Source organism: Cricetulus griseus, chromosome 3, assembly GCF_003668045.3.
Source record: "Cricetulus griseus strain 17A/GY chromosome 3, alternate assembly CriGri-PICRH-1.0, whole genome shotgun sequence".
In the NCBI taxonomy this organism is placed as follows: Eukaryota; Metazoa; Chordata; class Mammalia; order Rodentia; family Cricetidae; genus Cricetulus; species Cricetulus griseus.
Window position 1 is genome coordinate 168842188 of NC_048596.1, and position 15112 is coordinate 168857299.

The following is a 15112-nucleotide window of genomic DNA, read 5'->3' on the forward strand; positions in this document are numbered from 1 at the left end:
GCAGAACATAAGCATTGCGTCAAGTGGCAGCTAGCATGGTTGGGACAGCTGTGAGCTCATATCCTGGAGTGAAAGCTGCAAGCAGAGAAATGATGAGAGTCTTCCAGCTCTCAAAGCCTCCTTCTAGTGATACATGCATGTGTCTCCTCTATGAAGCTACATTTCCTAAATATCTCCAAATAGCTCCACCAACTGGGGATCAGGCCTTCAAATGATGGATAATTTGGGGAACATTTTTCACTCAAACCATTACAATGTTCTCATAGTAAATAAACACTATGGACCATAATCTTTTGCTCTAATCATACATCCACGCATTATTTTGTGGAATCTTTCTTTCTTTGAGTTATTATTTGTTTTTATTTTATGTGCAAGAGTGCTTGCCTGCCTTTATGTCTCTGTACCATTTGCATGTAACACCCACAGAGACCAGAAGAGGGCATCAGGACACCTGGCAATGGAGTTAGTGTTTGTGACACAACATGTGGATTATGGAAACTGAGTAACAGTCCTTTAGAAAAGTAGCAATTACTCTTAAATGCTGAGTCAACTCTCCAGGCATTGTGTATGAATTCCTTAAAATTTCTGAAATGCTTGGTAATTATATAAGAGGATTGTATCCAAGTTGGGGAAAGAGAGACAAGGAGAGAGAGAGAGAGAGAGAGAGAGAGAGAGAGAGAGAGAGAGAGAGAGAGAGAGAGAGAGAGAGAGAGAATATGTAGTTTCTTTTCAGTTTGATTTCTGATTTAATATCAAAGCCTTATTTCTGTTTCTCATCTGCAGGTCCCAGGAGACTTTGAGAGAAGCATGTGTCTGTACTACAGTGTTGTCCTCTGCTGGACACTTGTACATTTTGTGGAGAACAGCGGTGTGATTATAAAGCTTTGCCTTGACTTTATTTAAGGAGTTACAACAAACATCTTTTCAGGGCAGGGGAAAAGGTAGTTTTGGTTGGAGAGTAGTAGTATCTGGAGTGGGGACAAGAATGGTAAAAAAGTAATAATTTAAAAAAGAGAAAGAATTAAATTGCATGGGATGGAGAGATTGGCCCAGTGGTTAATAGCCAGAGCCCTGCTCATATTGCTCAAGTTCTATTCCCAGTATCCATGTTAGGAAATTCACAACTACATATTACTCTAGATCCATGGAATCTGACACCCTCTTTTTTACAAACACACGTGCATACACACACACACACACACACACACACACACACACACACACACTCATGTAAAAAAATCTTTAGAAAGTCAAATTGTTTATTTTACAAGAGGAACATGACAACACATTTTATATTTTACAGTGACTGCAAAGCAGAGGTGAGTGCAAGAGAGGACATTTGCATACCAGGGAGTCTGAGTGCTGTGGCTCTTTAGGAAAGTTGATGAAAGAAAATGGTGGCCAAAATCTCCCTTTAATCTCTCACCACAGCATCAAGTAGTTCAGGTGTTCATGCACAAAACTTAACTCTTGTTAAGGAAACTCCCTGAGTTAAGAGTTAAGGAAACTCAGGGAGCACAGCAGAGATACTTGCTTTTAGTATATGAAAAATGTCTCTGAAGAAGGCAGGTAGGGGGTATGCAACCAAGCCAAAGCACCCCAGAGTCCAGAGAGGCACCCTCCACCCAAGAAGGGAGAGATATTTAAATCCAGCTCTTCAACTTGAAAAATGTGCTTTTTCAACCTAGAGAATGCAGACACCTAGGAAGAGGATTGGCATAAATTTTGTAAACCTGAAGGCATTGACTGAGACCACCCTAGTGTGAACCAGGGACAGGGCTATCTTCAGACAAACAGAAGTGAGAGACTATGTGTCCACCAAAGTTATGATTTAAAACTTTCTAAAGGAAAACTTCAACCTGAAATAAAGGTATGTTAAGGAGTTAGAAGAAAACATATATATAGTCAGAAATAAATGTGATGGCTTAGAAATTATTATACAAACAAACACAAATGTTCTTTTTTTTTCAAAGTACCTGATTTTTAATAATTTCTTGACATGGTAAAAGAGTTTTACATTACAATCCAAGGGTGGTAGGGTGCGGAGGGGCAGTGGAACAATCAAACAAAAAGGGAAGCTAAGAAACACATGGCGGGAGGAGGGAAGGGGTTCAGCTGGAAGGGATCTGATGGGTGGGTAGGAGTACTGCCCAACTGAAATGCAATTGGTTTGTTGCTGAGCACTATTCATGGGAAGAGAGCATCCTGACTCCTTTTCTATAGAATATTGGGAGTGAAAATGATGCATCCTAGTTGGAGTATGATTGGGAGTTGGAAGACAGAGAGGAATAAAAGCCAAATAGACACTGAGAGTCACTGGCAGGTTAACTGCAGACACCAACTCTCATTTAAAAAGCTGGGGGTTGATGGGGTTAACACAAAAGCTATAACAAGTGATATCTCTGCAAGATTCAAAAGAGGAGGCAACTCTTCTATGAGTTTGACCTTTGAAGCATATTTATATACATATACATGCACACACGAATACACACGCACGTTTTTTTTTTTTGTGTGTGTGTGTGTGTGTGTGTGTACAGACACATATACACATGAATTACTGCTTTCCCTGGAAGCACAATACTATAAATATGAGAAATATTTCCCAAAGGGAAAGCACAGTGAGGAGTTGCAGCCTCTGGACCTCACAGTTGCCCACACCCTATCCAATACACAAACTGGTCTGGGAGAAGGGCAAGTGCGGACCAGAGCGCCAGTGTTTGCATAACACCAAAAAACCTGAGCCACAGAGGGAAGGCCTTCATGAGCCCTCTGCACCTCGGCTCTTGGTTCTCCTTCAACTTACCCTGGGCACCAACAGCTACGTTATCAGAAGAGAGGGTGGGCCTGGGACTTACCTGGGTGGATGACTAAGACAACTGTCACATGCTGAGGTGTTGCATGTGTGACGGGCTGAGGAGGCAGGGGTGCAGGAAGGAAGGCTATGTTCTATGATGGAGAAGGAAGCATGTATGCATGTCCTTATGCATGTGTACATGTGTACACATGTATATGTGAAAACCCCAGTTATAAAAACATCCAAAGGAGCTCTAGGGGTGCAGCTGAAGGCCTTAGATATCCCTCGTCATGGTCAGGCTCAAAGTGGAATAGGACAGGTGGAGAACCCTAAGGCATCACTGTTACCATAAATCTTTCTGCCACCTGCTTGAGTTCTGGCTGCCACGTGGATGGACAAAATAATACAGAGACTTATATTAAGTACAAATGTTGCTTGGCCAATGACTAGGATTTATCATCTGCTAACTCAGTCTTAATTATCATAAATCTATATATTTTATAAGACTTATCAGATGCCTTCTGTTGGCGTCCTCATCCCCAGGATCACATGGTGGCTCTGAGCAGAGAGCAGGAGGAAGAGTGAAAGGGAAAAGGAACCACTTCCTGCTTGTCCTTGTCCTTGCTTGAATATGAGTCTCCCTGCTATGTCACTTCCTGCCTGGATCATCACTTCTTTACTACATTTCCCAGAATCCTCCTTGACTCCTAGTCCCATCTTACTTGCTGCCTCATTGGCCAAACAGTACTTTATTCAACAACCAATAAGATGAACATACACAGAAGTGCATTCCCATCACATCACCAGGGCAGCTGTGGTAGGGAGGACATAAAGTCCCACACATAAGCAAGAGACACTGGCCTTATGACAGGAAGATGTCACTTTAACTTCACTCCCCCAGTTCCTAAAATACGCTTTCCCTATTGTTCCTCCAGCTTCTAACCAACTAATTGAAAGGAAGAAAACACAAAACTTAAAACAAGAGGAGGATGGAGGGAAGGGAAGAAAAAATAACCCCCAGATATTCTTGTGCCATATCCTGCACAAGCCTGGAGTTCTCCAGAAATTAAGACAGGCTGGGAATGGGGCTTGGGGAAGGAGATAGAAGAGTTCCTGAGGCCTGAAAAGAGGTAAACACATCACAGAACTAGATGAGAGTTTCATTAGACTCTAACTAAAAACAGAGAGGTGTGATCACTATGTCTAGCCAGTTTCTCCATCATGATAATCATGTAACAAACCAAGGCAATGTCGGTCTTGAGCCAGACTCACAGAGTCCCCTGGTCCTGGAACTGGACCTGGCCTCAGTACAGTGCCTCTGCATTGCTGTTCCAGGGCCGTTTGATTTTCTCAATATTCTTCAGGATCATGTCATGTAGGGTGACATACTGATTCCTCAGCTCTGAGATGATGAGACGGAGGCTGATGTATTCTTTCTCATCAATCTCTGTGATGGGGTGGCGATATTTAGCTATTTTAGAAACCAATTTGGCTCTTCTAATATAATATCTAGAAATCTGGTCCAGCTAAGATACAGCTTCACTCTCGACAGTTCTTAGTTCTGCAACTGTTTCCTCCTGAATAGACACCCCGAAGTTGTTCCCATCTTTTATTCTGGGAATCAAGAGCTGTACCCACATTTTGACCGTATTTCATTTCTCGATCAGCAGCTGAATCTCGGGTTTTACATTCTCAATAATGTCCACCAGCTGCTGGTTGATTTTCAGAATCCCATAAGGCATCACAAACACCTTGGTTCCTTGGAAGGCCTCTTCACATTCATCCAACCTGCGCTTCTTGTAAGTAGGACCATCCAGTCCATCGTGGCTATTGGTGAGGAGAATGGGGTCAGGGACTGGGAGATTCGTCTCTGAGTGGATCTGAGTTAGGTCATGGATATTTAGGATTGGTTCCTTCAAAAAAATCTATCAAGTTCAAATAATTTCTTTGGGAAAAATTTGCCACCAAGTCTTCTGCCTCACTTGTGATCCAATCCCTGTAAGAATCAACCTTGAGGTTCACTTCCTGATCCACCTTCAGCAACCAGGCCAAGGCCGGCAGGGCCGTGTCCGCTCCGCTGGTGCTGGAGGTGCTGTGGACTCCGGAGAGGGCGCCAGAGGTGCCTGAGGAATCTCCACTGGCCTCGGGACCGGCCGCCCTCGCTGGCTTGCTCACTGCTTGCTCGTTCCCTCCCTCGGTGCTGGCTGCTGCCTGCAGCCTGCTAGCTCTCTCGCTTGCCCTCCCCAACGCAAATGTTCTTAATAGGTTTTCTGCAACATGATAATATGTTTCTCTGCCAATGAAGTAATCCAGATCAAGCCAAATTGAAAAAGTAAAAGAACAGGTTTATGTGAGCAAGATAACTACTGGGTTAGTCCTCCAGGCCCAGAGGTCAAGGCAGGAGAAGGAGAAAAGTCAGGAGAAGTCACATGCCTGAACTAAAGCAGGGAGCTTACATATCCTGTAGGAGAGGGGTGATGACTTGTCTGGACAAGCTGGGTTTGTGCCCAAGGGCAATGCTTTAGGTGGGGATTTGGGCTGCTGGCAACATCAGGGAAGGAGCTGCTACAGCAGCCAAGAATGTGGAACTGGGCTTTTTGCATCTTTTTTCTTTAAATTAGAAATAATCTTATTTTACATCCCTCTTCCCTCCCCTTCCCACCCTCCATGGTCCCCACCGACCCACATCCTATGCCCCTTCGGATCCACAGGGTGGGTGAGGCCTTCCATGGGGATTATCAAAGTCTTTCCCATCACTTGGGGCAGGGCCTAGGCTCTCTCCTGTGTATCTAGGCTGAGAGAGTATTCCTCCAGGGGGATGGGCTCCCAAAGTCCATTGGTAGGTATACTGGGGATAAATACTGATTCGACTTCCAGAGGCCCCAAAGACTGCCCAGGCCTCCTAAATGACACCCACATTCAGGGGACCTGCTTCAGTCCTAAGCTGGTTTCCCAGCTGTCAGTCTGGGGTCCATGAGCTCCCCTTTGTTCAGGTCAGCTGGTTCTGTGGGTTTCTCCAACATGGCCTTGACCCCTTTGCTCATCACTCCTCCCTCTCTACAACTGGATTCCAGAGTTCAGCTCAGTGTTTAGCTGTGGATGTCTGCTTCTGCTTCCATCAGCTACTGGATGAAGGCTCTAGGGTGGTCTATAAGGTAGTTATCAATCCCAATATAGGGGAAGGCATTTAAGGTAATCTCTCTATTATTGTTTAGATTGTTAGTTGGGGTCATCCTTGTAGATATCTGGATATTTCCATAGTGCCAGATTTCTCTTTAAACCAATAGTGGCTCCATCTATTAAAGTATCTCTTTCCTTGCTCTTCTCTATTCTTTTCCTGGCTCAATCTTCCTGGTACCTCATGTCCTGCTTCTCCCTTCTCTTTCTACTAATTCCCTCTCCTCTCCCCACGTGCTCCCAATTTTCTCAGGAGATCTTGTTCCTTTCCCCTTCTCCAGAGGCCATGTTTATCTCTCTTAGGTTCCTCCTTGTTTCCTAGGTTCTCTGGAGGTGTGGATTGTAGGATGGTAGTCCTTTGCTCTATGTCTAATATCCATATATGAGTGAGTATATACCATGTTTGTCTGTTTGTGATTGGGTTACCTCACTCAGGATGGTTTCTTCTAGTTCCATCCATTTGTCTGCAAATTTCCAGATTTCATTGTTTTTTTTTTTTTCCCACAGAGTAGTACTCCATTGTATAAATGTACCACATTTTCTCCATCCATTCTTCAGTTGAGGTGCATCTAGGCTGCTTTCGAGTTCTGGCTATTTCAAACAATACTGCTATGAGCAAAGGTGAACAGATATACTTGTTGCAGGTATGTGCATCCTTTGGGTATATGCCTAAGAGTGGAATTGCTGGATCTTGAGGTAGAATGGTTCTCTTTTCCAGAGAACCACCTACTGATTTCTAAAGTGGTTGTACAAGTTTGCACTCTTACCTGCAGTGGAGGAGTGTTCCCCTTTCCCCACATCCTCCCCAGCATAAATTGTCATTGGTGTTTTGATTTTAGCTATTCTGACAGGAGTACGATGGTATCTCAGAGTTGTTTTGATTTGAGTCTTCTTCATGGCTAAGGATGTTGAACACTTTCTTAAGAGACTTTCAGCTGTTTTAGATTCCTCTGTTGAGAATTCTCTATTCAGTTCCATACCCCACATTTTAATTGGATTATTTGGTGTTTTGGTGTCAATCATATTGATTTCTTTGTAGATTTTGAAATCAGCCTTCTGTCAGATGTGTAGTTGGCGGAGAAATTTTCTCATTCTGTGGGCTGCCGTTTTGTCTTGTTGACTGTGTCCTTTGCCTTACAGAAGCTTCTCAGTTTCAGGAGGTCCCATTCATTAATTGTCGATCTCAGTGTCGGTGCAACTGGTGTTATGTTCAGGAAGTGGTCTCTTGTACAAATTCTTTTGAGGGTACTTCCCATTTTCTCTTCTAAGAGGTTCAGTGTCACTGGATTTATGTTGAGATCTTTGACTGATTTGGACTTAAGTTTCATGCGCATCGATAGATATGGATCTAACTGCAGTCTTCTACAAGCCAGAATCCAGTTATGCAGCACCATTTGTTGAAGATGCTTTCCTTTTTCCATTGTATAATTTTAGCTTCTTTGTCAAAAATCAGGTGTTCATAAGTGTGTGGGTTAATATCATGGTTTTCAATTTGATTCCATTGGTCTACCTATTCTTGTGCCAACCAAGCTGTTTTTAGGACTATAGCTCTATAATAGAGCTTGAAGTCAGGGATGGAGATGCCTCTGGAAGTTCCTTTATTGTACAGGGTTGTTTTGGCTATCCTGGATTTTTTCTTTTTCCATATATAGTTGAGTATTATTCTTTCAAGGTGTATGAAGAATTGTGCTGGTATTTTGATGGGGATTGTGCTGAATCTGTAGATTGCTTTTGGCAAGACTGCCATTTTTACTTCTTTGATACTACCTATCCAAGAGCATGGGAGATCTTTCCATTTTCTGGTATCTTCTTTAATTTCTTTCTTTAAAGACTCAAAGTTCTTGCTATACAGGTCTTTCACTTGTTTGGTTAGTGTTAACCTAAGATATTTTATGTTGCTTGTGGCTATTGTTTTTTTTTTTTGCAGATTCTTTTTGCTTTTATTAGAAACAAGATTGTTTTACATGACAATCCCATTTTCCCTCTCCTTCTCGTCCACCTCTACCACCCTTCCAACTGAAACCCTACCTATCACATATCCTTTCTACTCCCCAGGGAGGGTGAGGCCTTCCATAGGGTGTCATCAGAATCTATTGTATCCTTTGGGATAGGGCCTAGGCCCACCCCCTTATGTCTTGGCTCAGGGAGTATTCCTCTATATGGAATGGTCTCCCAAATTCCACACCTATGCTAGGGATAAGTACTGAACTACTACAGGAGGTCCCGTAGATTTCCGAGGTTTCGTCACTGAAACTGATGTTCCTGGGGTCTGGATCAGTCCCATGCTGGTATTCCAGCTATCAGTCTGGGGAGCAAGAGTTCCCCAATGTTCAGGTCAGCTGTTTCTGTGGTTTTCACCAGCCTTGTCTGGACCCCTTTGCTCTTCACTCGTCCTTCTCTGCATCTGGATTCCAGTTCAGTTCAGTGATTAGTAGTGGTGTCTGCTTCTCCTTCCACCAACTGCTGGATGAGGGCTATTGAGTGGCATATAAGTCAGTCATCAATCTCATTATCCGGGGAGAGTATTTTAAGGTAGCCTCTCCTCTGTTGCTTAGATTGTTAGCTGGCGTCATCTTTATAGCTCTCCAGACATTTGCCTAGTGCCTGATTTCTATGTAAACCTAAAATGTTTCCTTCTATTATGGTATCTCCATTCTTATTATCTTATATTCTTCCCCTGACTCAACCTTTCTGCTCCATCATGTCATCTCTCTTCCTGTGCTCCCAAATTGCTCAGGGTATCTTGACCCTTTCCTATTCTCCAGGGGATCATATATGTCTCTCTTAGGGTCCTCCTTGTTTACTAGCTTCTCTGGCAGTGTGGATTGTAGGCTGGTAATCCTTTACTCTATTTCTAAAATACCGATATAAGTTAGCATATATCATATTTTTCTTTTTGTGATTGGGTTAACCTCGATCAGAATGGATTCTTCTAGTTTAATCCATTTTCCTGCAAATTCCTAGATTCCATTGTTTTTTTTTCCACTGAGTAGTACCCCATTGTGTAATTGTATCACATTTTCTCTATCCATTCTTTGACTGAGGGGCATTTAGGATGCTTCCAGTTTCTGACTATTACAAATAGTGCTGATATGAACCTTGTTGAACACATGTCCTTGTTGTATGAATGTGCTTCTTTTGGGTATATGCCTAAGAGTGGAATTGCTGGATCTTGTGGTAGACTGATTCCCTTTTTCTTAAGGAGTTGCCATACTGATTCCCAAAGTAGCTGTATATGTTGGCATTCCCACCAGCATTGGAGAAGTGTTCTCCTTTCTCCACATCCTCTCCAGAGCTATAGTCCTGAAAACAGCTTGGTATTGGCACAAAAATAGACAGGTAGACCAATGGAATAGAGTTGAAAGTCCTGATATTAACCCACACACCTAGGAACACATGACTTTTGACAAACAATCCAAATTTATACAATGGAATAAAGAGAACCTCTTTATTCAGGGATTGTGATGCTTCCACAGGTTCCTTTATTGTACAGAGTTGTTTTGGCTATCCTGGGTCTTTTGTTTCTCCATATAAAGTTGAGAATTGTTCTTTCAGGATCTGTGAAGAATTGTGTTGGGATTTTGATGGGGATTGCATTGAATCTGTTTATTGCTTTTGGCAAGATTGCCATTTTTACTATGTTGATCTTACCTATCCTAGAGATTGGGAGATCTTTCCATTTCCTGGTATCTTCTTTAATTTCTTTCTTTAGAGCCTCAAAATTCTTACGGTACATGTCTTTCACTTTTTTGGTTAGGGTGACCCCAAGATACTTTATGTTGTTTGTGGCAATTGTAAAGGGTGATGTTTCTCTGATTTCTTTCTCCACCAATATTTCATTGGTATATAGTAGGGCTACAGATTTTTTTTGAGTTAATCTTGCATCCTGTCACTTTGCTGAAGGTGTTTATCAGCTGTAGGAGTTCCATGGTAGAGTTTTTGGGTCACTTATGTAGACTATCATATTATCTGCTAATAGTGAGAGTTTGACGTTTTCCTTTCCGATTTGTATACCCTTGATGTCTTTTTGTTGTCTTATTGCTCTAGCTAGAACTTCAAGGAAAATATTGAAGAGGTATGGAGAGAGTCATAGCCTTGTCTTGCCCAAGATTTTAGAGGAATTGCATTGAGTTTCTCTCCATTTAATTTGATGTTGGCTGTTGGCTTGCTGTATATTGCTTTTATTATGCTGAGGTATGTTCCTGTCATCCCTGATTTCTCCAAAACCTTTATCATTTGGGGGTGTTGAATTTTGTCAAAAGCTTTTTTGGCATCCAGTGAGATGATCATGTGGTTTTTTTCCTCAGTTGGTTTATATGGTGGATTACATTGATGGATTTTCTATGTTGAACCATCTTTGCATCCCTAGGATGAAGCCTACTTGATCGTGATGGATGATTTCTCTGATGTGTTCTTGGATTTGATTGGCCAGTATTTTGTTGAGAATTTTTGCATCAATGTTCATGAGGGATATTGGTCTGTAATTCTCTTTCTTAGTTGTGTCTTTGTGTGGCCTGGCTATCAAGGTTATTGAAGCCTCATAAAAAGAGTTTGGCAATGACCCTTCTGCTTCTATTGTGTGGAATACTTTGAGGAGAATTGGTATTAGCTGTACCTTGAATTTCCGGTAGAATTCTGCACTGAAGCCATCTGGCACTGGGCTTTTTTTGGTTGGGAGATTTCTGATGACTGCTTCTATTTCATTAGGGGTTATAGATCTATTTAAGTTGCTTATCTGTTCTGGATTTAATTTTGGTATGTGAAATCTGTCCAGAAAATTGCCATTTCCTATAGAATTTTGAATTGTGAGGAATATAGTTTTTTGAAGTATGACCTGATGATTCTCTGGATTTCATCTATGTTGTTATGTCCCCCTTTTCATTCCTATTTTATTAATTTGGTTGTTCATTCTCTGCTGTTTGGTAAGTTTGGATAAAAGTTTGTCTATCTTGTTGATTTTTTCAAAGAACCAATTCTTCATTATATAGTTCAAATTTTCATAATCAAATCAAATTTCTGTGAAAGTATTTACAACTGAGTGAACATCAGGATGGCAATTGTGTCTCAATTATAATTTCATAGGAGTCACAGACTGAGAAGAAATGGACAGGAGCTTAGGTGCCTGCTCTACCCTAAACTTTTATGCTTGGAAATGGGGGTTGGACATTATTGGACATGCTGCTTTGTATCTTAGATTCACTGTTTATTGAACTCTGGGCACTTGAAAAAGTTATTGACCTATGGTTTGGGAAGCTTACCAAAGTCTGAGGCTAGGCTGCACATAATCAGAAATATAACAGTATTCAAGGGTGGTGGTGTTTCCATGTTACCATGTATGACCATGTGTTGTTTCACCTTCTAGAATTCTTATACCACCATCCTGTTGGATGCTGGGTCATATCCATTCAGTTAAAATAGTCTGTTGGAATGCCACTTACTTGCTCTTTTATACCCGCAGCATTGTTAAAGATAAATCACAAACATTTAATCTCATTGGCAATGAATGGGAGCAATACAAATTATGCCATTTTACAATTCTCCTGTGTTTAGATGTTTTCATGTTTCCAGGGCATGCAGCCAGCCCTACCCTGGACTCCACAGAAGGAGAGAAGTACTCCTTCAGCCATTTGTTCTCTTTCTCACTTGGACTGGCCCCACAAGAAATGAAAATGAAAATGTATGGTATATACACATCATTTTTATGGATTCTTTTTCATACATGAAAATACAATTATGTGTTTTGCAAAAACAACAAAAAAATGGAACTAGAGTACAATATAGGAAGTGAAATAAGGCAGATGCAGTAAGACAAGTATCAAAGTTTGAAACATTAATGGTTGTCTTGAGTATTCAATACCCATCTTTGAATATCACACTTTTACATCAATATCAGCTATAGTGTAATTGCAATGTCACATGAAATTTTAAAAACTTGAGAAAAATGGCACACTTTAATTCTGCCTCACACTTTTGGTGCTATTCTGTCTGTCTTGCTTTCCCACCTCCACAGAGTCATGACCTCCCAACCCCCCACCCCAGCACACCCAACTCTGGTTTCTGCCAGTTGGTACAGGATATGTACTGAGTCAGCACCAGTGCCTAGTGTGGTCTCTAGTCATTGTCATGCTAGGACCCTGGGTGGTTTGTTCTTAGATACATAGTCTTTAAGTGACCCTGTTTCTCATCAGCTGTAAAGTCTCTCTGATGACTTGGTCCAGAACTGTGTCTTGTCCACATGATGGGTTACAGAACTTTAAAATGTTTTTCCTCTGGAGGAATAAGCCTTCGTGTGGTATCTAAGCTTCCCCAAAGTGTATGGAGTACTGATCCTTCATGGAAATGGGACAGTACTGTCCCATGTCCCAAACGCCACAGACACATTCTATAGGAGTCTTGCTACATGTCCCCAGTCTTATTTCTGAAGGCTTGAAGAAATCCATGGATAAATCTGTGCAACCCCCTCCTTGGGTCTGTGGTTCCCAGCAATTTTGCATTCTTAATAGATCACACATTGCCTCTAACACTTAGAAAACTCTCCAGCCTTTGTCTTTTTATTATTAAAATGTCTCCCTGGAGGGGGAATGTGAGACATGTTCACATCTGTTGTGACAGAGTGACCCCTTTGCACAACAGCACTTACCCTCTTGATCAGAGAGTCTAAGAATGTCTGCAAATGACTCTTACGAGACCCTTTAAGAGAACATTCTCTTGTAGAGAAGGGCTGGGGAAGGTCATTAGAATGATTCCAGCTACTCATTCTGGACATCCATGTATGAGGCGATAGGGACTTCTTCTTCCACAACAGGGAGGGCGTATTCATAACTCAATTGCTTTCTAGGTAACCTTGTTGGTAACACCTCACCTATGATCCAGTCAATGAGCCAGATACACTCACTCACTGGTTAGTCAAGGTGGGCTTCGTAGAATCAGTTCACGTTTCTTTTCTTCTTTCTCTATCTGGGTGAATAGATGCTTCTTCATGTCTTCCATAGAGTATTTAACAAAACATTGCATATGTCCTTCATGTTTGCCTTTCTTTAGTTCTCTGGGCAGTCATTTCTCCAGCCATCTCCTATAGTGACATCTTTTTTGATAGTTCTCTCTTCATTTATGCTTCTCTGAGGCACGAAGATTATTGGTGAGCCAAAGATGATATCTACATTAGGTTTCTATTAGTGTAATATTGACCACGACTAAACGTAATTTGAAGAGAAAAGGTTAATTTAGCTTAATATCCTGAGTCACGGAAACTATGCTAAGTGCTATAGAAACAACCATCCATTTCATCCTTACCACAGTTCATGAGGAAGGTACTAATGTTTTCCTATTGTCCCGATTCATGATCCAGTCATGCACAGTTAAAGGGCCTTGCCCAAAGGCACTGGGCTCAGAAGGGCTGATGTAGGCTTTAGTCCTACATGCTTTACTCTTAGTTTGAGGTTGCTAAAACTCTGCTGAGTATCTCTTCATATTGACCAGGGCTAGAGTCAGTCCCAAGAGACAACTTAGGGATCCCTTAACACCTCACACCAAAGTATGGGGTTATCTCCACAACTTTCCAGTACTTGCAGTCAGGGTGTTTTCCTTCTCTGCATCTCTGTGGTGGGTGGAACTTTCTGGGTTCTGATGCTCTGATCCCATATTAAAATCCAGATGGTGAGCAGTGACACAGAAAGGAACCTGTCATTTATTCTCTTATGCCCACCTTCACTCACCTCATCATAGGTCAAGAGCTTCAGATGTGCCCCAATGTTTGCATTGTAGAATAATTCACTAAAAACCATGCAAGTGCTGAGGGATGCCAGGACCAAAGCAAAGAAGCACATGGTGGAAGGCCAGCTGCTCTGGGTCCCTGTAAGGTGGTTTCAAAGCTCCTCTGGAGAGCTTCATATATGCCTCCATAGATTGTGAGGTCTTGTGACCACACCATCCATATGCCCTTGATCTCTTGTAGTTGGAAATGAGTACCTTCCACTCCTCTGGGGAACTCAACCACATTAGACCACCTCCTGTCATCCTTTGTGGGCTGCCTAATTCTTGTACTAGAAGCCTGGTCTGTTCACCAGCAATGACTGAGCCCTGGTCTATCCTGTCTCTTCCCTCCATGACCTCAGTATTTCCCAAAAGTACAACAGCACTCAAAGTTGTCTTAGGATTCGTGTGTGTGTGTGTGTGTGTGTGTGTGTGTGTGTGTGTGTATGTGTGTATTATGTGTTTGCATCTTGCATGTAAAGATACTATACCAGTTCTTTGTGACACTATGGGTATGTAAACACACACTGAGGACTGCCTTGTCTTTTTTGTGAATAGACCCTTATGTCCCCCTGTTTCCTCTAGGTATCTGTTAACCTGGTATCCTTTTAGCCATCACATGTCCTTTCACTATGTGTTTGGTATCCCTGTCTCCTGCTTTTGACCTATCTCTTTTTCAGTGCATCTCCACTGGGAGTGAGTAACCTCTTCTACCCCAGAGAACTGCAGTCTTCGGTGTCCGGGACAGGATAGAACTTTCTTTCTTTCTTTTGGCCTTTTGAGACAGGGTTTCTCTGAGTAGCTTTGGAGCCTGTCCTGGAACTCACTTTGTAGACCAGGCTGGCCTCAAACTCACAGAGATCTGCCTGCCTCTGCCTCCTGAGTGCTGGGATTAAAGGCATGCACCACCAATGCCTGGCAGGATACAACTTTCAACCAGGAAGGCAAGACCATTGTCTTAGGACTTTAATGTGGTAGGGGTGGGACCAGAGCCAGGTTATGAGTGTGGGATCTTACTCTGGTACCAAGGGAGGTAGTCCCAGGCTTTCTAATCAGCTTTTCCATATAAGGAGCCAGAGGGGAAGGCGATGGGTGAGGTTTAAAAGCCACCAGCAGTCAAAGCTCGGGAAGTGGATCCGGACTCCACATTACTCAGCACATAATTGGGCTTTGCCTTTTAAATCCCAGTCTCAAGATCTTTGTTATCTAATATGTTTCAGGCAGTTTTATTTAGAAGAATTACTCATATGGTGAACTCTACTCATTATTTTCTGAATGTTCATTTGTTTCATGCTCCATTTTCCATGCCATCTTGGTTTCATAATGACAATTCCATTTTATCTCCAACACTGAATTACTATATAGGCTGCTTTAAAAAAAATCAAAGGC

General features: G+C 42.1%; 1 pseudogene; it reads right to left on the minus strand.

Moving 5' to 3' along the window:
- Positions 1-4098: 4098 nt before the first annotated feature.
- LOC100766920 lies at positions 4099-13691 on the minus strand (annotated as a pseudogene).
- Positions 13692-15112: the final 1421 nt, after the last annotated feature.